The 23643-nt window shown below is 40.2% G+C and overlaps 1 pseudogene; it reads left to right on the top strand.

The window, feature by feature from the left end:
- The first annotated feature begins 10805 nt into the window (after positions 1-10805).
- LOC147428535 (uncharacterized) lies at positions 10806-20162 on the top strand (annotated as a pseudogene).
- The last annotated feature ends 3481 nt before the right edge of the window (positions 20163-23643 follow it).

Raw genomic sequence — 23643 nt, 5'->3', positions numbered from 1 at the left:
CGTGTGTTTGGGATGTGAGGCATATGCAAATGTGCCCAAAGAACTTCATTGCAAGTTAGATCCCAGGTCACACAAATGCATTTTTATTGGCTATGGTGCAGATGGAAAGATGGGCTATTGTCTCTGGCACCCAAAATCTTTGCATCTCACATATCATTTTCAATGAATCAAAGATGCACAAGAAGCCCATTAAATAAATTGATTACAGATGTGTTCGATTAGAGGATGTAGCCTCTAAACCAACTCAGTCTAGTAGTGATGCATGTAATCCTCAAGTGCAAGATACTATTATTACTTTTGAGAGAGCAGAGTCCAGCAGTCAGGCACCGGGACACTCTGGGAGAGTATCACATGTGCTCGAGTGGTTTGAGCCAGGTATACACCACATTTTGGTCACTGACAGTGGAGAGCCAATTTAAGCTGCTACAAAGAAGCTACACAGATGGATGATACCATTAAGTGGGAGCAGGCTATACAATCAGAATACAATTTGATTATGGCTAATGAGACATGGGATTTGGTTGAAGTACCACAAGGAAAACATGCGTTACCTTACAAGTGGGTATACAAGAAGAACTATACAATGGAAGATCCTTAGCCTAGGTACAAGGCCCGACTAGCTGTGAAGGGTTTCAAGCAACAAAAAGGTGTGTATTTTGACAAGATTTTCTCTCTAGTAGTCAAGATGACTACACTTCTCACCGTGCTTGGCTTGGTTGCTATCTAGGACATGGAACTTGTCCAAATGGACGTGAAAACAACATTTCTTCATGGGGATCTAGATGAATACGTCTACATGAAACAACCAGAGGGTTTTGTATGTGAAACTCAAAAGCGAACGAGGGAAGAATTGGTTTATAGAATTAAAAATGCACTCTTTGACCTCAAGGAAGGTTCAAGGCAGTGGTACCAAAAGTTCGACAAATTCATGCAGTCTCAGCGTTACATAAGTAGTCAAGAGGATCACTGTTTATACACAAGAAAGTTGAAAGATGGTTCTTTAATCATCTTGATCTTGTATGTAGATGATATGTCGCAGGGAAATCAATTGATGAGATCAATTAGTTAAGCACTCAGTTTTTCATGAAAGACTTGGGAAATGTCAATCACTTTCTTGGTATGTGCATCAAGAGGGATAGGCAACATGGAATTCTTAAATTGTCTCAAGAAAATTACATCCACAAGGTCTTGTAATGTTTTAGTATGCAGAGGGGGAAATCATTGAGTATCCCAAAACTTTGCAAGGAAGATTCTTCCAAGATAGATGTTGAGAAAGAGGAAATGGTGAAAGTGCCATATTCTTCAGCAGTTGGCAGTTTGATGTATGCTAGGGTAGTCACAAGACTAGACATTGCACATGTAGTGAGAGTGGTTAGTAGGTACATGTTCAACCCTGGTAAGAAGCATTGAGAAGCAGTGAATAAAATCCTTAGATACTTGAAGGGTATAGCTAGTAAGTTTTTATGCTTCAGGAACATCAATGCATCTATTCTTGGTTACACGGATGCGGTTATGCGGAATGTGTGGATAGTAGAAGATCCACATCTCGCTATGTGTTCATGTTTGCTGGAGCGACTATCTCTTGGAGATTGTGTCTCCAAGACTTCACGTCTTCATCTACCACTGAGGTAGAGTGTGTTGTTGCGTCTGACGCCAACAAGGAAGCCATATGGTTAGCTCATGTAGTGGGATATTTGGGCATTCACGAGGTTCCAATACTGCATTGTGATAGTCAAAGTGCCATTGCTTTGGCAAAGAATCCGGTGTTTCACTCAAAGTAAAAACACATAGAGGTCAGATACCATGTCATACAAAATGTATTGGCTAGCAAGCCCATTAAGCTTGTCTAGGTTCACATTGATGACAACCTCGCAGATGCTCTCACGAAGATCCTAGCCTCGGAGCGGTTTACACACTGCATAGAGTTTTATGGGTGTAGGATGAAGCCTAGGTGATGCTTCATCGACTTTGTATAAACTAACTATATTGATGTCACTATTGGCCACCCTCACCTTCAAGTGGGAGGTTGTTGGGGTGTAGGCTAGGTGGCCATGGGAACCACCCCTAACTTCATTTTCTTTATAATGAAATATAGGGAGAGAAAGTGAGAGTTGACTTGCACTCTCACATTCTAATCCACTAACCCAAGCACTTGTCTCTGCTTCTCCTTCTTCCCAATTCCTCCTCACACACTCTCCCTTGCTAGTGCACCTATGCACACACGCATCCGCATGCACGCTACAAAAAGTTATCCTATGCACACACGCATCCGCATGCACGCTACAAAAAGTTATCCTTAATTTTAAAGAGTATTATTGTGATAAGAAGGCCACCACCCCTTCTAATCCAAGTGTTAGAAAGATCCCCTAAAAAAATTTAAATATTCAAAACATGATTTAACCAGATAAGTTATGCATCTTTCTCACTGTAAAAAATATTTTTATTGTTATACATATCAAAAGGCCATCACCCCCATCTGATTCAAGTGGTATAACCATTAAGTCTATTAAAGTTTTTTTTGAGTGATCATTCCGTATGGTCTTGGATTATCCAATTTATCAACTTAAAGCCATATGTCAGAATGTCCGGATGTCAATTTTCCCAGCTAAAGTCTCAACAAAAGTCATTAGTGCACTTCTCAAAAGTCTCTAGTGATGCTAAGTGAATAGTACAAAAGGCAACAAATAGCCAATAGTTCGGCAAGAAATAAGCTGGTTATGAGTTCCTAGCCACTCTACACCTGAACAGTAATGAACTGCATCAATTCATAATATATAGTGAGCTTCACTTCTATAGTAATACACAATTCAGTCAATAACTTCAGGTCAAGATTGGTGAGTTCTAGGTACAGCCAAAAAGTACCTACACTCCGTTTTACAATATTAAGAGTCAAACAATAAAGGTTGCCTCCTTTTTTTTAGCAATGAAAGCCTCTTATCAAACTTGACCATATTTCTACCTTGTATAATAGTAAACAATGTCCATTGTGCTTATTTATATGAATGATCAATAAAAGCCAATGTCCTAACTCTAAGTGATCGTCTCAGCTTATCCCACTATAGCCAAATTGAATTCCATTACAATCTACCAGTATTTTAGACCCTTTTCATAAATCAATAGATTTTACAAAAGTGAGAATTCCCACGCTTGAAATATAGTAGTACAAAAAGATCCCCCAAATAAATTGTTCAAGCCAAAAAAAAGCACTCATTTATCAATCATCTAATAGTTGGAACTTGATACCATCAATAGTTTTTAGCTTAGCGTATTCAAAAAAATCATCAACTGACACAGAGTTTTTAGAATAGCCAACAGTAGATCAAGGAATACCAAGTTACATACTAAGTCATAGAGTAAAAACAAGCCCTTAAATGTCAAAAAGAATTATATGTATAAACACACCAAAGCGAGTAAAGCTTCTCCAAAAGCGATAGTAGTGCCACATGTAAAAAATGGCCCTAAAAACATAACATTCAGTTCTCTCTTTTTTTAATCCTAAAAATAATGATGTAAATAGACCATTTTCTACAAAATGATTTTCGGTACTCTATTTCTATCCAGATTACAATTGAAGACAACAAGCAAAGCTTAGACCAGTAATTAGCCCAAGTTCTACATATTGCTCACAATTCAAGCATCCTAGCCTTAATAGTAGGTCTTTTTTTTAATGAAATCTCATCTATCTATCCAAACCATATAGAGTCAACATTTTAGGCCTTTTAAGAAATCAAAGCATCATAAAAATTCCCCCCATAGTGAATATACATATTAATAGTAGGTGTTCCCAAGTCAACGTCAGCTAGAAGATGTCTACCTCAAAAATGAATAAGAACCACCAATGCCTATTTGTATGAGCATGCAAGGGGGACAAGCCTTGTGAAAATTGTACCTTCTCAGTAAAGTCACTCCACTGATTTGTGAGTTATCAGACCATCAAGGTCAATCTTTTACCCATAATCACTAGCAATTTCCATTTTTTTAAAAATGATCAAAGCAGTAAGTCATAGCTCAGAAACAAAACCCTTAATGCCTATTAGTGTGAGCAGGTAAGGGAGACTAGTAAAATTTAGAGGATCAATAAAAATCATATACTCCAAGATACCATATCATTTAGCATAGTAAATCCAAGTGATTTGCTACAGTATTTATGGATCCATTGGTACCAACCACAGAAGCATTAGTCTTCTCAACCAAATCCAATTTGAAGTAAGCAAGACAACAAACAAAGCACGACCCTCATTCACAGATTATAACCAGTAATATGCAAAACAAGGCTAAGTGAGGGATAAGAGTGTCCCTCACCAGATGTTAAATAGGTCGTAGGAGGAAGTATACACAACAACCCTCAAGCAGTGAGTCCCTCCAAATCTGCTTACAAAATTGGCCCAAATTTCAAGCCATCTTTAGAAGTCATGTGGGGGAGCATTTAGCACGCCATCTCTTTGAAAATATAGGGAGGAGAGAGATACTAGGGGAAAACAATCGATCAAGCTAGTACGCAGTAGGCATAGTTGAGAGGTTTGTAGAGCATCAATACTCAGGACGAGGGCAAAATTGAAGCCATCTCATAGAATCATCCAATGGCACATGGATGAGAGAAATAAGGAGGACCAAAGGTCATACAATTGTGCACTATGTAGGCAGGAGCACCAAAGAAAAAAAATCCTCACGCTCGGGAAGGGAGACTAATAAAGGCTCCTTATTCGGCTCAGAAAGTGGGTGGGGGGATGGTAATTATCCATTTACTCAAAGGGTTTAGGGTTAAATTTACACCTAGTAAACTCATCCCACTAGGGGATTGAGTTAGAAGAGTAGGAAAGGTAGGGTTTTTTGGCATTTTTTAAGGGAAAAAAGTATAGGGGGAGGGTTATGCCATAGGAGGTGACTGGTATAAGGCACCCCTTTTTTAAAAAACTCGCTTCAAGTTGGTAAAAAATAAATAAGGTCAAGATAAAGTGATATTGTTAAGAAGCATAAGAGTGGAATATTAGGTAAAGGGCCACTGTCCACCCCAAGAATCAACAAGGCACACTACCATAAGAGAGCATGTGTATGGGTGTATATGATAGGAGTTCCAAAAAGTCCACCAAACAATGTAACCCCATCAACCCCAATAGGCATAGAACAACGTTGAGGAAAGCTCAATAGTATAACCCTTCAATAGATACCCTCAAAGAGGGATGTAACAGGTGAAGACACAACAAAGTAACTCTCCAATATCATAAATTATCTTCCGGTTGTGCTATAAAGTCGTATACTCATCATCTCCATCATGCCCTAAAAGAGTCAAATTGTTCCATTGAGACCAAAGCAGGCGGGAGAATATTCCAGGTAATGCTAGGAAGGGAAAGTTAAAGGGCGGTCAATTCTCAATTGAAACCAGGTAGGTAAGAGACAAGAGGTGAATCACCCATGGTGGGGCAAGTGCAAGGTAACCAATTCCAAAAGGTGAAGTAAAATGACTAAACCCAGTTAAAAGGCATGATTCGAAATGCTCTTAAAGCAAGGAGACATCATGTTTATTAAAAGGGATAATCACACTAGGCACGCAACCCACTATTACATCCAATGAGAAATTTACAAGGTATAGACTCATGGTAAACACCCACAAGACACCATATTCATTAGCTCCATTATGCATAGAGAAAGCCAAAATTACTCATTGAGGGAAGTGCAAGCCTTACAAACTCAAGGTAGTCACCCACAAGGCAAGATAACCATCTTCTACATCAATAGCTCAAGTGTAAGAGTGTGTGTGTGTGTGTGTGTGTGTAGCTGGATGAAGCAATCATAGCCAGATGAACTGACCAAGTGTGTGTGTGTGTGTGTGTGTGTGTGTGTGTGAGAGGGGGGGGAGGGGGTCGATGATACAGAAGCATAAAATAAGGGAGAGAATGCACAATAGAGAGAGAGAGAGAGAGAGAGAGAGAGAGAGAGAGAGAGAGAGAGAGAGAGAGAGAGAGCTTGTTGAACCAGTCAACTAGGAAATGAATTAACAGATTATACAATGGGGGCATGGGTTGCTTATATACTACCCAATAGAATTTTTTCTACGTAGAATCTTCTCAAATAAGTAAATTAAATACCTAAATGAAAAATAATTCAAAAAAAGTATCATATTGGGCATTCACTTAAGATGCATAAACTTAAACACCCTCTCTACAACTCATAGTGAACATATGTAGGAAGACCTAGTCGATGAAGAAGCTACCTTGGACACCCCATTAGTGGCCCCTCTTAGATACACCTCGAATTTGGAACTACTAACATGTCACCTGAAAAAGAATGAGCACTGCTTGCCTCATAGAAAATTGAACTGTAGACCCTTCTACGTCGAGGAATCTCCCCCCCCCCCCCGCGCCCGATTCATGATTTGTGAACACATCACGTCCAAACTTTCGAAGACAATGAACTTTGGAACACATCATATCCATAATCCAGCCAACAACAATGGCATGTGTGTACATCCATAGTGTTTTGTATACATCACATTGGTTCCTTGCCAAATGCATGTGCCTTGAACTCCAACACATGGGTTTAATCACAACCCAAATAGAAATTTGGTACCAAAGACATTGTGGTCATGGCCACACGTGCCATGCCAATTTCCTGGGTGGAATCAATGCCTTTGCCGTTCTCGTCAAGCTTGCCTTTGCCTATATTCTTTTCCATGTTCTTCAATTTTCCTTTGGCTTCACAATCCCATGATAGTTGGATCTCCATCTGCAACAAGGACTTCGTATGTGCTAAGGTAGCTAACTAAGTACTAAACAATGTGATATCCATAGCCAAGAGTTGGATCTGCATGGGTCCATGCTGAGTAGGAATAGTGCCCAAGAGGGACTGTAAAAGATTATCCAAATCGCACCACAATTAACATACATATTGGCTAACATACTGGCTAAGTATGTGTTATTTTCAAGTAACCCACTATCTCAAATATCAACATGTATCATATTCTCTCTCTCTCTCTCTCTCTCTCTCTCTCTCTCTCTCTCTCTAGGGTGTGCTCCACAATTAACTGACTTCACCTCACTTTTCCATAATTAGCTCATGACCTTTCACCATCTCTATGTTTAATTATCTCCCTCCAATGAGGTGTTGCCAAGTGACGTGGATCTTTTTGCAACATTCTCAAAAACGGGATCGAGTAAACACTCTCCACGAACATTATCTCAAAATGCTACATTGAACATAGTCCCTCAAAGTTCAAGGTAGTCCCTCCACAGCGTCGCAGAATGCCTTCGTGCTACCTCCTCTCGAGTTTGCCAACTATTTAAAACGATGGCATTAAGAGCGTCAAAATGTAGGCAACTTTGAAATTGCATGAGAGCTTTGTAGACTACGTTCCAAAACGCTATGTCATGATGAGCTATCCGATTGCACCCTTTCAAAACACTGCTCCTCTATGACGACCTCCCATACCTACAACATTTCAAAATACTTCGTGAGAGTAGTTGAAGTGTAGGGTGCCAGCAAGAAAGTTGTCCATCCTTTCAGCTTTTTCAACACCTGTCTTGGGAATTCCCCTTCTTTGCACGGTTCTTCTCCCACAATCAAAGACCACAAAGCTCTAATACCATGTCAAAGACCACAAAGACCACAAAAGCTCTAATACCATGTTAGAGTCGACGATTTGGAATCAAAGACCACAAAGCTCTAACACCATGTCAGAGTCGACGATTTGGAAGCGTAAAAATGAGAGAGAGAGAGAGAGAGAGAGAGAGAGAGAGAGAGAGAGAGAGAGAGAGAGAGAGAGAGCGCTAAACTAACAAACTGGGAAATGAATTAATTGTTTGTTTATGCAATGGGGACATGGGTTGCTTGTATACTGCCCAGTGGAAATTTTCCTACCTAAGAATCTTCTCAAATAGTTAAAATAAATACCTAAAAGACAAATAATTAATTAGGATCACATTAGGCATTATTCGTTCGATGTTCAAATTAACGATATTGTAGGCTAATGTGCAAACTAGTATGGGCCATAAGTTGTATGGGGCTTTTGACCATGTGATCCTAGGTAGCGGCTAGCCTCTCCTTGTTGGTTTTAGCTATGGCCTTGTAGTGGAGGAGCATGTCAATGGCATCATCCTCGTGTGGCCTCGCTTGTTTTTTCGATCTTTTTGAATCCGTAAAGTTTATTAATGGGAACTCTTCATCTTTTAAATGCATAAAGTTTTCAATTTGGTTGCCTACCTCTATTTTTGTAGTGTGGTTTTTGTTAACCGAATCTTATCCATGTGAGAGCTTTTGGGCTACTTTTCGAAAACCCGTGTGTGTGTGTGTGTGTGTGTGTGTGGAGAGAGAGAGAGAGAGAGAGAGAGAGAGGGAGAGGGGGGGGCATTGGCAATTTGGCAAATTGGCACGTACCGGAGGCAGAAAGGCAAAGGGGCGAGATTGAGAGCAATTTTTTGGGCGGCCTTGCACGCCATTCCTTTTGCATGCCATGCAGGAATGCACAGCTTTTGAAGCAAACAAAGCTCTCTTTTGGCTTTTGAAATCTGGATTCTGCACTCTCTCAATCTGAAGGACACTCTTTCTCGTTAAACGCAGCCATTCCAAGTTCCAACAAACTCTTGCAAGCTTGTAGCCAAGTTATAAAGAAAAAAGAGCACAAGAAGTTTTGGACAAATCCTCACAATAATTCCCACATTGTGACTTAACTCAACATCATGAGCTTCTGCTTGGGAGGCACCGCATACCTAGCTAGGTACGATTGGGGGCAGGGGACCGCCGGCCCCCCGGCGGTCAATCGTACCTAGCTAGGTATGCGGTGCCTCCCGAGTAGAAGCTCATGACCGGCGGTCCTCTGCCCTCAATCGTACCTAGCTAGGTATGCGGTGCCTCCCGAGCAGAAGCTCATGATGTTATGCATTGTATGAAAAACACTGGAAAAGATTTCGTTTTCCTGCATGAGAAAATTTCTAAATCTTCTTGTGGAGTACGCATGACTGGTAGGCTGTTGTAGCTCAAGCGGAAATGCGTGGCTCGTGACGAGTCATGAGTGATTGGAGTCTGGGTTAAAAATTCAAATCCGACTGAGAAGGCCTGCACATCCTCAGCTTTATTTTCCACTGGGTGTTGGGCATGCGATCAAAGATCCCTTGTGAAAGGCAGGTGCCTCCGTCGTCGATCGGTGTAAACTAATCTCGGGATGCATGTGCCTACGATCCAAATAAATTCATGGGACCTCTAATTTGTGGAAATTCCCAAAATATCCCTCAAATTTCAAAAATTCCCAAAATTCCCCCAAGATTTTGTCATAAATTCCCAAAATGGCCTTCAAATTTTCCAAAATTCCCAAAATACCACTGGTTGTGAGATTAAATATCTCCAAAGCTAAAAAAATATGTAGCTTTTCATAAGAAGAATGATTGTCTATTAATATGCTAAAACTAGAATTTGAGTTGGTTATGTAGCCTTTGGAGATTCATAATTGCCTTATTTTGCGAGGTAATTTGAGACAAATTACATGCTAAGCACTCAAAAAACAGATCTCCACTGACAAAAAGGAATATAGATTAGAAAATCTTGAACAATCCAACCAAAATAGATAGAAGGGTATTTTGGGACTTTTTGAAGTTTGAGGGGTATTTTGAGAATTTCCACAAATTAGAGGGGTATTTTGGTAATTTTCCCCAAATTCATCTCAGAGGGGAATCTTGGAAAATCCCACCAATAAACCACAATCCACGAAGGCAAAATTGAAGAAGCTGACAATTGTCGGCATCGACCATCGGTGCATGTCATGCGAGTAGGCATTGGTGTCAGCACACGACAACGCCGCCAGGTGCACCTGGACTTGCGAGGCGGACAAGGGGAGACATGATTGTGTTTCTTTTTTAGAATGCATTCGCACCCTCCTCTTTCCTTGTTGAGGTTGTCGTCACCTGCCTCTCCAACAAGCCTGAAAAAGGAGTTGTTGCTTCAGTCCAGCGTGTCGTCTAGTGGAGAACAAAGACTATGAGGTCTTTCCTTTGTTAGGGAATAATGTTTATAAAGGCATTTTAAGCCTTGAGTCCAAGGGCCCAAATGTGAATGGCCCTTGGAGCTTTAGGTCACTTACTCATAATAAAGAGATAGCCCCAAACTCAACTTACGGGCGTTTTTTCGCAAATCGTATGACTCTCTCTCCTCTCCACACCATCTCTTGCTTGACCAATTTCATGGGCTGCTTCTGCTTCACTCCACCCTTCTTCTCGATCGCCATCACAAGAGGTACCAAGTAGGCTTCTTCTTCACCTCCCCCACATGTGGTATCAGAGCCTAGGGTTTCCCAGAAGAGCCATCTCACGCGCACAGATCATAATTTTGATTTTCCTTGCTGCGCATAGGGATTTTTGCCAATTTTCCTCAAACTTGTCGCGAAGGAGTCTCCTCATCGTGTAGAATAGACCCACAGTGACCATTTTCGCGAAAGGGTTTCGAAAACTGGTGAACAACAGTCAATTTTTGTTGAAATTGATCATTTTCGACGTCAATTCGACACAATTTCAACAAGGCGAGTCTCACAGGTCATTCTTACAGGCATTTCTACTAGTACCTGTCTGAAAATTCAACAAAACAGGTGTTTATAGGTCTGAATTTTTCCCTAAAACAGTGAATTTCAGCAAGCAATAGATGTATTACACCTTGTGGAAACCTTTGGTAAGGGTTTGGCAGTGAATGTAAGCCGTTGTGGACTGATTTTGAGTGAAAATTGATTGCTGTTTTTCTATTACAGCTGGTTGTTTTTTGCCTATTTGCGCACATTTGGGCGTGTTTAAGTTACCAAATCAGGGTTTTAGCATTTGCACTCACTTGGGATGGCTTCAAGCAATGAAAGTGGCAAGCTTTTGTACATTTGGAAGCTTGAAGGGGTCCATAACTTTGCGATATGGAAGAAGCAATGTTATAATGTGATGCTGCAAAAGAAATAGGCAAAACCGATTAAAGTGCAGGGACAGAAACCTATTGATATGCCGGATGAGGAATGGGAGGAAGTGGACGAGTTAGCTCGTTCCACGATTATGCTTTCAGTGTTGACAACTTATTGTTCAATGTTGAGAACGAAAAGTCAGCTTGGGGCATGTGGAAGAGATTGGATGATTTGTATGCATAGCAGAGTGCTGCTAGTAAGGTTTACTGGCTTAAGAAGCTTATGGATCTCCGTATGAAGGAGGGCACGCATATGTCGGTGCACCTCAATGAATTCAACTCAATTTTCAACCAACTCTCAAGTCTAAAATTTGAGATTGACGACGAGTCCAAAGCCACTTTTCTGTTATGCACATTGCCCGAGAGTTGGGATATTTTTCGGACAGCTCTCAGTAGCTCGAGTGCAATAGTTACACATGCGGATGTAGAGAGTTCTCTCCTGATGGAAGAGATGAACAGGAAGAACACCACTGGGGGTTCTTCTAATGCATTGCACTTGAGGGACAGGTCCCAACAGAGGGAGAAGTTTGACCATAAGGGCAAGGCACGCAACAAATCTCGCAGGCAAGATGTTGAGTGCCACCATTGTGGTAAGAAAGGGCATTATAAACACGAATGTTTCGAGTGGAAGAAAGAGAAAAACAAACGTGCTGAAACAGATTCAAAGGACAAGGGAAATGCAAAGAAGAGCAATGTTTTGATTGAGGAAATAAATGTTGCAAGTAGCTGTGAGAGTGACAGCAACAATGATGTACTCAATGCCTCTTCTTTTGATGCACATACATTGGCTATGGGTTCTAGTGAGGACATGCATACTTGGATCCTTGATTCAGGTGCCTCTTTTCATGTGACACCTCACAGGGGTTGGTTTTCCCAGTACACAGGTGAGGTGCAGAGCAATGTCTATTTGGGGGATAATTACATGTGATATAGTTGGAATTGGCAGTGTGCAGTTCTCTTTTGTAGATGGTATGACCTTTGTTTTGCATAAAGTGCACCATGTTCCACAACTCAAGAAGAGTTTGATCAGTTCAGGGCAGTTGGATGATGCAGGCTATCACACCACTTTTGGTGATAGCAAGTGGAAGATATGTAAAGGGTCATGGATTGTAGCCAAGGGCTGCAAAGTGGACACCTTATATCCTTTGTATGTATCCAGTGTGTGTGACCATGTTGTTGCCGTAACCGAGCAGTCGAGTGTTTCTTTGTGGCATGGCTGGTGGGACACATGAGTAAAAGAGGAATGGAAACTCTGTCTCGTTGTGATTATTTGCCGTGTTTGAGGTATGCTGATTTTTCTCACTGTGAGCATTGTATTTATGGTAAGCACACTCAAACACCACACAAAAGATCTCTTTCTTTAAAGTCTGACAGGTTAGACTTAATCCATTCGGATGTATGTGAAATGCCCCAGTTGTCCTTAGGGGGAAAGAAGTATTTTGTCTCGTTTATCGATAATGCTACACGTAACGTGTGGGTGTATCCATTACATGCTAAAAGTGATGTTTTGGATACTTTTAAGAAGTTTCTTGCGTTTGTTGAGAATCATACTAGCAAGAAGCTTAAGTCTTTGCACTCAGATAATGGTGGAGAGTATGTATCAAAAGCATTTATTGACTTTTGTGTTGCTAAAGGCATTAAAAGAGAGCTCATTGCTCCTTTTAATCCCTCCCAGAATGGAGTTGCAGAGAGGTTAAATTAGACTATCCCCAGGAGAAAGTTCGGAGTATGCTGTCACATGTTGCATTACCTCATGGTTTTTGGGTAGAGGCTATGCAAACAACTATTCACTTTATCAATCTCTCACCGAGTAAGAATTTGGGTGGAAAGGTGCCTGAGGAGGTGTGGTCCACCAAGCCACCCTCATATGCACATTTGCGAGTGTTTCGTTGCGAGGCCTATGTTCACACCCGGAGTGAACTGCGCACCAAACTTGAACCCAAGTCTAGTAAATGTATTTTCCTAGGATATGGTGAGGATGGTGAAATGGGGTATAGATTATGGGATCCCACATTGCGGAAAATCATACACAACAATAATATCATCTTCAATGAAAATCGCATGCATAAACAGCCCATAAGAGTCGAGGAAGTTCGGCGGGTTGTTTTTCGTGAAGATGTGACTTATGGACAGCCAAGAAGGCCCAATGTTCAGCAGCAAATGCATGCTGAAAATGGTGTTGAAAATCAGCCAATAGGTGCTGAAAATCAGCCCCAAGAAGTTGCCATTGATGCACCACATGTTGGGGGATAGGTTGATGGCCATAGACAGCCCGTTGATGTGATGCAACCGGCTAAACAGCCTGCTGTTTTTGATGACTTACAGGCTGAAAATCCACCTGTTATGGATCATTGGGTGCGTAGGTCTACTCGGGTGACAAGGCCTCCCGATAGATATGAACCGTCTTTGGACTATGTCATGCTTACTGATTGTGGTGAGCCGTCTTGTTATAAAGAGGCCATGCAACATGATGACAGTAAGGAAAAGGCTCTGCCATGTAAATGGGTTTACAAGACAAAGGTCACATCTGATGCTTCTTCTAAGTACAAGGCACATTTGGTTGCTAAAGGGTACAAGCAAAAGCATGGTGTTGAATTTGATGAGATTTTCTCTCTTGTTGTGAAGCTTGCCACATTACGACTTGCTTTGGGTCTGGTTGCTTCTCAAGATATGGAATTAAAGCAAATGCATGTAAAACCAGCGTTTTTGAATGGTAATTTGCTTGAGATAATCTATATGATGCAGCTAGAATGTTTTGTGTCAAAAGGGCAAGAGAAAAAAGTTTGTAGACACTTGAAGAGCATGTATGGTTTGAAACTGTCTCCCTGTGCTGCTTGGTATCACAAGTTTGATACATTCATGAGGTCTCATGGATACAGAAGACGTAATTCCGATCACTGTTTGTATACCAAAAAGGCCAGTGATGGAAGTCTTCTACTGCTGATTTTGTATGTTGATGACACGCTTATTGTGGGCAAAAATGTCATTGAGTTGAATGCATTACAACAAAGCTTACGGAAATGCTTTGATATGAAGGAACTTGGTAATGCTAATCATATTTTGGGCATGCGTATCTCTTGAGATAGACCCAACAGGCGTCTGTATCTATCTCGTCGAGATTACATTGATAAGGTGTTGCATCGTTTTCATATGGAAGGGGGAAAGGAAATTGGTACTCCGTTGCCTCCATATGTAAAACTCACTGCACAAGATTGCCCAAAGACAGATGATATGCGGACTGAAATGGCCAAGATTCCTTATGCATCAGCCGTTGGTAGTTTGATGTACGCTATGGTTGCCACAGGTCTCGACATTTCATTTGCGGTGGGAGTGGTGAGCAGGTACATGAGTAACCCTAGCAAAAAGCATTGGGAAGCAGTGAAATGTATCTTGAGATACTTGAAAGACACTAAAGACTTATGCATTTGTTTTGGGAAGAGTGAGACATCTGTGCATGGATTTACAGATGCAGATTTTGTTGGACATCCAGATTGCAGAAAGTCTACCTCTGGATATGTGTTTACTTTCACAGGAGGTGCAGTTTCTTGGATTTCTAGACTGCAAAAATGTGTTGCTTTGTCTACCACTGAGGCTGAATATGTGGCTGCCACTGAGGCAAGCAAAGAAGCTTTATGGCTCATGCGTTTGGTAGAAGAGCTTGGCATCAAGTCACAAGTTCCTGTGCTGCATTGTGATAGTCAGAGTGCTATTATGATTGCAAAGAATCTTTTTTTTCATGCCAAGACAAAGCACATAGAGGTGAAGTATCACTTTATCAGGAGTGTGCTTGAAGACAAAGCTATCACCCTGGTCAAGGTGCATACATATGACAAGACGAGTGTCCTATTAGGCTACAAAAGAATGCTACACTAATGCAAAACAATCAAGCAGGATAGTCTACAATGTCGACACTCATGTGTAATCGATGTAGCATAGATCATTTGATTTCCCAATGTCCAAATGATCCAAATGTGCCCTAAACTTGATTGAGGTTACCAAGGAGCCATCACAAAGTACACCTGTGGTACCAATAAATGTACTCACACAATCGATGCTCCAAAAACAAAATTATATTCTTGAGGAAAGAGACACGGCATCAATTGCTCAATCTCAAAAGAAGAAGAAAACATGAAGGAAGAGATTGCAAAAAGGAGCAAAGTCAGACCCCAATTTAAAGACCAACATAGGGATTGGCAACGACCCCGTATATATAAACGACACTGAAGAGGATTCTGATTCATGTGAAACCATGGAGACCAAAACGACCACTAGGAAAGAAACCAACAAGGAAAGACACCCTACAGAGGAGATCGAGCGAGTCAAGAAATTAAGGAGTTTGGTAGAAGAGACGCAAAGGGATCTAGAGCCAACACCTAGGTAGATCCAGATTATAGACACAGTGTTCTCTATGCAACAACAACCTCACAAAGTCCATAGACCCCTAGCCATACGTAGTATCATCCAAGAAGAAAGGGACTTAGAGTCATGGGAAATTGGGTGTACTTACTTCTTGTTGGAAAGAATGTTTACAGAGGGACTACCTGACCCTATCAAGAAATGGAGATCCCATCTTCCCCACGTCAAGGGACTGAAGCCCAAAAGGTGCTGTTAAATATTGCCAAATTGATGGATTTCATGGATTTAGAAGTTAGAACCACCATCATGTCCAAACTATATGGAGACCCCGAGCCATTCCTAGCTCTTCAAGCTTTCCTCAATGGAGAACTAAAAGTCACGGGCTACCACAATTTTCACAAATGGATTTGGTTGTCCTTTGAGATTGTGAGTGACAATGGTACTCATTCTATAAATGGAGTGATAAAGGAACTCACGACAAACTTCATGATAGCCCACCATAAGTCCACGCCTTATTATCCACAAGCAAATGGCCAAGCTGAGAGCACTAACAAGACCTTAATTTCTATCTTGACCAAAATAATTGAAGCTCATCACACAGATTGGGATTTGAAGCTGACATCAGCTCTATGGGCTTATCGTACTTCTTACAAAGTGGCTATTATTTGTACACCATTCAAAATGGTATATGGCCAAGAAGCAGTTATGCCATGGGAGTTTGTAATTCCTAGTCTGCGCATAACTTCACAATAAGGTTGGGATGGTAACCCTTTAGTTGAGCGTTTATATATCCTTGAAAGGTTAGACGAAGAAAGGCAATTGGCTATGCAAAACGCACTTGTGGAGAAAGATAGGAGGAAGAAATGGTTTGACCGTCATCTAAAGAACAAAGATATCAATGTTGGTGATAAAGTCCTTATGTAGAGTGCGAAACGAGAAGAAAATTTTGAAACATATGGGAAAAGGACCATATAGAGTATGTGAAATCATCCCACAAGGTACCATTTGGTGTGGAGACTCTTGATGGAGTTGAAACCATTGGATTCCTCAATGGGAGAAAATTTAAAAGATACTATGATCCTTTAAGCCAAGAGGAGCTACGTGCCATCCATAAAAAAAAGGCAGCCAAGGCACAAACAAAATTGAAGAAGATACAAGCTCAAGCTGAGGCTAAGGAGTGACAACAACGCATAAGACGCCAATGAGAGGTCAACCTTGGAGTTACACATGCATTTCACGTTGAAACAGAGGATGGTTGGTTGGACTCTGACACACCTCTACGATACCCTGTTGAACTAAATAGAACCTATGGGAAAGTGCTATATAATGCCTTGTTAGACATGGGTGCTAAATATAATCTGTTGTCATATGGGGTGTGGTGTCAGGTGGGAAAGCAATCCCTATTTGAGAGTACTATCCAAGTCAAGGGTGTCAACAAGAAAAAAACTGCAATTTTTGGTATCTGGAACACTTCTGTCAGTTATGACAATGGGGTTGTAGCTCTAGACTTTTTGGTCATTCTGTTGGAACTATGGAAGGTCATATAAACCTAGGATGCATGGGGATGATAGTGGCCAAATGAACTATTGATTCGGGATAGGAAGTGTCACAGCGCAGAAACAACCTCTTAGACCTATCACTCAATCCATAGTCCTTGAGATATTATCTCTTGAGGAAATAAAACAAAAAAAATGCATGTCCAGGAGGTTGAACCATACGTCCCTATAGCCCAAATCTCTAGAGCTTCAACTTCTGTAGTTGAAACAAAGCTTGAGACACACAAGATGCATCCTAATATAGCGAAGAAAACATACAAGTGGGTCCCTAAATCTTCTTTAGCGACCATGGTTGATGCTAAAAAAAATAGGAGCCTTGTAAGAAACACCCCACTCGCTCCCGAAAATGTAAGAAAACGCTACGTTGGATTTCTAAACGACTATTGGAAGCCCAAGGCTACTATCAAGGAAATGATCAAATCTGGGTGCCAAAATGTAACTTATGCTCTTACCTGTCACCTAACCCATGTGAGTCAAATCCTGTGACGATAAAGGTAATTGGAGATCGTGGGAAAGGAAAGATCACAGAACACTATACACCTGATCCGGAGCTAGTTTGGGTACCCAAGCGAGAAAGGCTTGTTTTGCTCAGCTCAACCATAGAAAAAATGAATGAAGCTTCTGTTGCAATTAGGGTTGCAGGAAAACACACACAGCTCGGAGAAGGGGATAATAAATTTGTGAGCTTTCAATTTATAGCCTTTTTCACAAATTTGGATTTTTTTAAACTGCATGCTTGAATAAGGTCATTTTACATGAGAATGCTCCCAAATGTAGACCTTGTTGAAATCATTTTGTAACAATCTATTTAAGCATTGATGAACCATGTTAGGATCATGCTACATTAGCTATTGAAGTTGTGGAGATGCAGTTCATGGAGTGCTAGCAAATTAACCATGCTATGAGAATGATAGCCAATGTAGTTGGGCTTGCTGTACAGATAGAGAGGGGGAAGAAGAATGTGTGTGTGTGTGTGTGTGTGTGTGTGAGAGAGAGAGAGAGAGAGAGAGAGAGAGAGAGAGAGAGAGAGAGAGAGAGAGAGAGAATGCCTCCATGGAATGTTAATATTAACTTTAACCTCAAACAGTTTTTCCCTCCATCTCTTTGAATCTTTTACTTCACTTTTGTAATGTTTGCATATCATAGCCGATCTTGGGATGAATAATCACAACTACAAAGTAGACATTGAACATCCAACAAAACATTTGTAAGCATCCAACAAAACAATAATTTACATTGAAAAATTGGCATAGACATACTCATTCTGATGGTAAAAATCAACACCGTGCACAAAATTTTAATACGCTTACAAACCAAAAGTGTGGAATCAATAGATCAAGAGGTTTTTAAGTCTAAATGCAATTTTGGAAATATCTAGCTTGTTGGGATAGAGAAAATAGAGTTCAAGGTCTTGTATCTCAAAACGTATTTTTCAACATCATTGAATGCTACATCCTAACTTTCTCTGAATGTATCCAATTGCTCCAGCTACTTCATTTTGACACACAATGTTGTGAACTAGTACTACCACACAATACACACTCAAAGGCAAACATTTCTACGTCATAGTAATATTACATAGTACACCCCAAAGGAAAACATTTCTACATCATGATGTTCTGGCTCAAATGATAATCTAGAAGAAAAAATCAAGCTCTATCAAAAAGTCAAGAAGATCAACCATGCAAGAATAATGTTATCAAAATATATTTATCTTTGATCCATTAGACCCGAGTGGTTACATGCTATGAGCACAATGAAAAAATGACTATATTTGGGTAGATGATCTTCTATTGCACTCTATTAAAGAGGCCAAAGCCTTCTTTACCAGCCCTTGCTAGCATATCCTTCTATAGCCTAGTCAAAGAGAATTTGTCTAGAAAGGAATTCTTGCTTTTCATCTACAAAACAAAGCCCATAGCTTTTTGGTCCTACCCTTGTTGGGTATATTTGCAATTTTGCATGACAAAAGACATAGCTCTTGTCAAGAACTTTTTATGATTTTAGAAGCACGTAGAATACATGTTAACCATTGCACTTCCAAGGACAACACTTATTTCAACAACATTAAATCTCTCATCATGAATTTGTTTGCCCATGTCAAAATCTAGCATAATGCCTCATCTCTTCAAAATGCAAGCATATGTGATTGCATTCATAAAACAACAAGGACATCAAGATTGACGTTGGAAAATGCCTTTAAAAGTTTGCCACAAGAATGAACAACTTACACAATGCTACACCTTCAAAAGCAAGCATTGATGGTCATAGTGGGAAAGAAGTGATTGTCCCGATTTTTTTTAAAAAAAAGAGCTTTTCACTACTCTAGACCTTGCCATGTTTGGTATACCTTGCAAACATTGCAATCTAAAAAGAAATTCATTGATATATTTTTCTGGTAAATTATTAATGATCACACAATCAATGATCAAATTCTTAGTATACATTATGTACATTGTGATTGGCATACCAGTTTTTGATAGCTAAGAAGGAAGCAAAGCATTCACTAGATGCACATCATGAGAAATGTGCTTTATGAAGCTTATATTGACTTACATCAATGTTAGTACTCTCCATTTTAGCATTATATAGTACCTCTAATGGAAAACTAATTATACATTTTAAGCAATAATATATATCTCTAATGGGAAAATAATTACTTGTAGTAGTGTTTTGGGTGCAGTGGTGTTGAACATTTTAGGGTTGCACACCTAGGAGTAGAAGTTTGTGAATAAAGGATCTCTCTCTCTCTCTCTCTCATGTGTGTGTGTGTGTGTGTGTGTGTATCTTTCTATCATCCAAGTGTAGTTTATTTAATTAGTGGTTATCCTAGTTCCCTCTTGAGAATCCGATATTGAGTACAAGACACATCGGTTTGAGGTCTTTGGGATTGTTCCTAGGATGTTTAAAACTTTTATTCTCTCTCTCTCTCTCTCTCTCTCTCTCTCTCTATATATATATATATATATATATATATATATATATATATATATATATATATATATATATATATCTTTATTTATATAAAATCTTGAAATTAGACTACCACTTGAATCGATCATGTTTGCTTCACAACTATTATAGCTTTTTGGAGCTAAAACTTGAACAAAATCGCTTTAAAATGTTAAAGAAATAAGTCAAATTTGTATAGTTTTCTCTTTTCAAGGTATTTTAAATGGTTTAAAAAGAAACTTTTCTTCTATAGTTATTGTTGCTGATGACGACGTACTCCAATTGTACGCCTTTGGAAAAGTCATTTCAAAAGTGAAGCTCGCAGACCGTCCGCGCGTGGACCGCGCGGACGGTCAGCGAGCTTATGTCTTGATTAGATAAACGATCATTGCACCAACAAAATTTGGGACCTCCAAAACGTTGCGTTATTGCAAAGCATCCAGTGCGCGGATGGTCTCCGTGCTCTTGCTCTTATTGGCATGCAATGAAATTGCACACAAAGCGGCTTTTAGATGTCAGAGATCAACCCACATGCACCTGAAATGATTTGACGATGCATCAAACCACACCTAGGGAGATGCAAGACAGATGCCCTGAAAATGAGTTAGGTTGAGTTGCCTAGCAATGGTGGCCGTTGTTATACATCAAGCTCAGTAAAGTCAGGTCCTACAAGGTACATATGATGGAATCCAAGGAGATGAGACTTGACAAGCTATTCATGTGTAGAGGAATAGGGGGTTGAGCCGCAAGAACTGATCGAGCTCAGCGCCGACGAGGTTGAGGGGTATTTAAGAGGCCACCAATGAGGGTTGAGTTGGTAAAGGCTAGTGGGAGGCTGCGTGAAAAGTTGTTGAGGCAGCTAGTGAGGCCCAACTGCTCAACGTCGTAGGAGATGGTAATGACCAGGTTGAGGCCGGACAGCCTTGACTGTGAGCAACGCCTCCCACCACTGCAGTGCACACTGTCACCGCTACAACGATCAACACCTTTGCATGGCATAAAAAAACCAAGTTTAGAGTATTTTAACCACCACTGAAATTGTAAAATCCCGGTTAGTGACCTGAAAACCGAGAGTTTCAAGTTTTCCCTTGTTTTCTTCGGTTAGGAGACTGTATTTTTCTAGCCCTGCATGATTACTACCTAATTTATTGCAGCAAGTTTTTTGTTGATACTGTCTAGTCAATGAACATCCTTTCCACGCCTGCCTGCCCTTAAATCAGTTAGCCTTCTTACCACTCTTACTTCATTAGTTTGATGTGGTTACAAACCGTGTAGTCGTGATTGAAACTCTCTCTCTCTCTCTCTCTCACACACACACACACACACACACACACACACACACACACACACACACACACACACACACACACACACACACACACACACACACCAAAATAGATCGTGTGGATGCTCCTACGAAGTGGATTTGCGAGCGTGAGAGAGAATAAGAAGAGTGAAATAAAAGTAAAAATCTATAAACTAATTTTTCTAGGTCTATCTCAATTCTATAACCTAACTTTTCCAAGTCTATCTCAAACCACTAGCTCACATGTTCAAAGACGAGGTCTCTTGGGATAGTTCCATGAGTGTGAATGAACAAGACGAGGAAACTAAAATAATACTTTCTATCAGCCAAGTGTGGTAGGTCGAGCTAACCAAATTTCCCTCTTGTTATAAGTCTTCAGATAAGTGTAAAATAGATCTCCTTCTTTTCTTCTTAATGTTATTATACTTTTGTGTCGAGAGCTCTCGTGCTAGGATTGAGCAAATGGCTCACCCTCCATGAGCAAGGCTCTAGGATAGTCTTGGCATGTAGGGTGTATTGGTAGTGGCTAGAGGAGTAGGTGGCAAATCCATGGCGGTCAGTTATCGTTCTGAGTGAGGACGCTTGACTGCTCCCCTTCTCTATTGATTTTGGTCTTTCTTAACTTTCTGTGTTTTGGAAGTGGAAGTGGTGTGTAAAACATAAAAATGTTCATATTCTTCGCTACTCTGCAACCTTTTTGTTATACCCAAAGTTTAGGTAGCACTTGGTGATCTAAGATATTTCCAAGTATAGCATTATGGAGGTGGTAGGGAACGTTTCCATTGTCTTTAAATTAGCTCTAGATTAGAGAGTTAAAATCCCACACTATGGTTTCTTGAAAATTTGAATTGTGAAAATTAAACAAATGCATAACTATAGCATGAATTTATGCCACTAGAAAGAGAGTTGACAAAAAGTTAATGATTTGGTGCCACATACACCACACAAGAGATGTTAGAGAGTGTAGAGACGAATAGGTTGATCAAGGAGGTATTGCGTTTTATTTATAAATAATTTTGTGCTTACAAATAGCTATTAGCTATTGTGTTCTCATTAAAAAAGAAAATCTCCAGGTGACTCATAAGGATTCTATTTCAAGACCAATAAAAGTAGCTCTGATTGGAGTTTCATTTTAGTTCAATTTGTGACTTAAAGGGAACTCCGTGGCCCAAAAAGAGGGTCTCCATCTCACATGAATTAGTGGGTCTTACATAGCTTGAATATTTTTTCTGATATTTGAGTATACAAAGTTGGCCTCCATTTGCCTTGTCAAGCTTTTGAATGATAAAAACATAATTAACTCCATGGTCTTAATTCTCTTGAATGATAAAAACATAATTAACTCCATAATTAATTCTCTTATCTGGGCATTGCCTTTAAAATTTCAAAATATTGAGCTAGCCGCGCATTAATTGATTGATGCAAACATTTCAACTTGGGGCCGTTGATGCAAACATTTCAATAAAAGAGATTTGCTATACAATTTGTTTCTAGCCTCCTTTGAGAAAAGATCAAATGGATGAATGTCCTCTCAAGGCAATGTCTATGCACATCTTTGCTACCCATCTTTGCTACCCAAACTCAGGGCTTCGTGTTGAAGTCTCTTATAATAAAAAGAATCAAAATGGATGAAAAAACAAAAGTCAAAACTCTTTTTTTTTAATAAAAGAACGTCCTCCAAAGGAGAAAGCTCCGTGAAAAGAAACACTCCTCTTAGAATATCTTAATTTTTTATTGAAACTATCTATGTTGCTTGATTGATCTCTACTTAGCTCACAACTAAAGAGGACCTAATTTTTTTATAAAAGCTCTAAATTGAAAGCTCTCAAAATAATTACACCCTTTGGAGAAGACGAAGGAAGCTCAAGGCACACAATAGAGAGTGTATTACTTAGTGTGCAATGGAAAGATAGATAGCCCTAGATTGATGAGTGTAAATATAATGCACAAAGAAAAAAACCTTCTAAAGAGGTAAAAAATGCCCCGGCGGTCCTAGTGTGTTCACACACATCACTACCACATGTATATGGTAACAAATCCCCCTGGAGTGATGTAGTGAATGAGAGCTGGCACATGAGTAAACGGAAGTGTCATGCCTTGAGGACATGATCATTCCCCAAAGGGCAGTAAGCCCAAAGCTTTGCGGAAAGCTTCGAGATTCTCACAAGACAATGCCTTTGTGAAAAGATCTGTAAGGTTGTCCTGCGTTGGCACATAAGCCAAGCTGATCTCTCTTGCTGAGAGCCTCTCCCTGACATAGTGGTAATGCACCTCAATGTGCTTTGTGCGAGCATGAAAAAATAGGTTTCTCGCAACTACCAATGCGCTATGACTGTCAGTGTAGATAGTGTTGGCAATGTCCTGTCCAACACCAAAATCAGCCATAAGGCGTCTCAGCCATACACACTCAATTGTAGCTGATCTGTACTCAGCCTCACAACTAGAAGTGGCCACAGTAGGTTGCTTCTTGCTCAACCATGGTATACATGAACTACCAAGCACGAAACAAAAACCACTTGTGGACACTTGCGTGTCAAAACAACTAGCCCAATCCGA

This window comes from Adiantum capillus-veneris, chromosome 23 (assembly GCF_014529385.1).
Source record: "Adiantum capillus-veneris isolate H3 chromosome 23, ASM1452938v2, whole genome shotgun sequence".
NCBI lineage: Eukaryota > Viridiplantae > Streptophyta > Polypodiopsida > Polypodiales > Pteridaceae > Adiantum > Adiantum capillus-veneris.
This window is presented reverse-complemented; position numbering and strand designations above follow the sequence as displayed.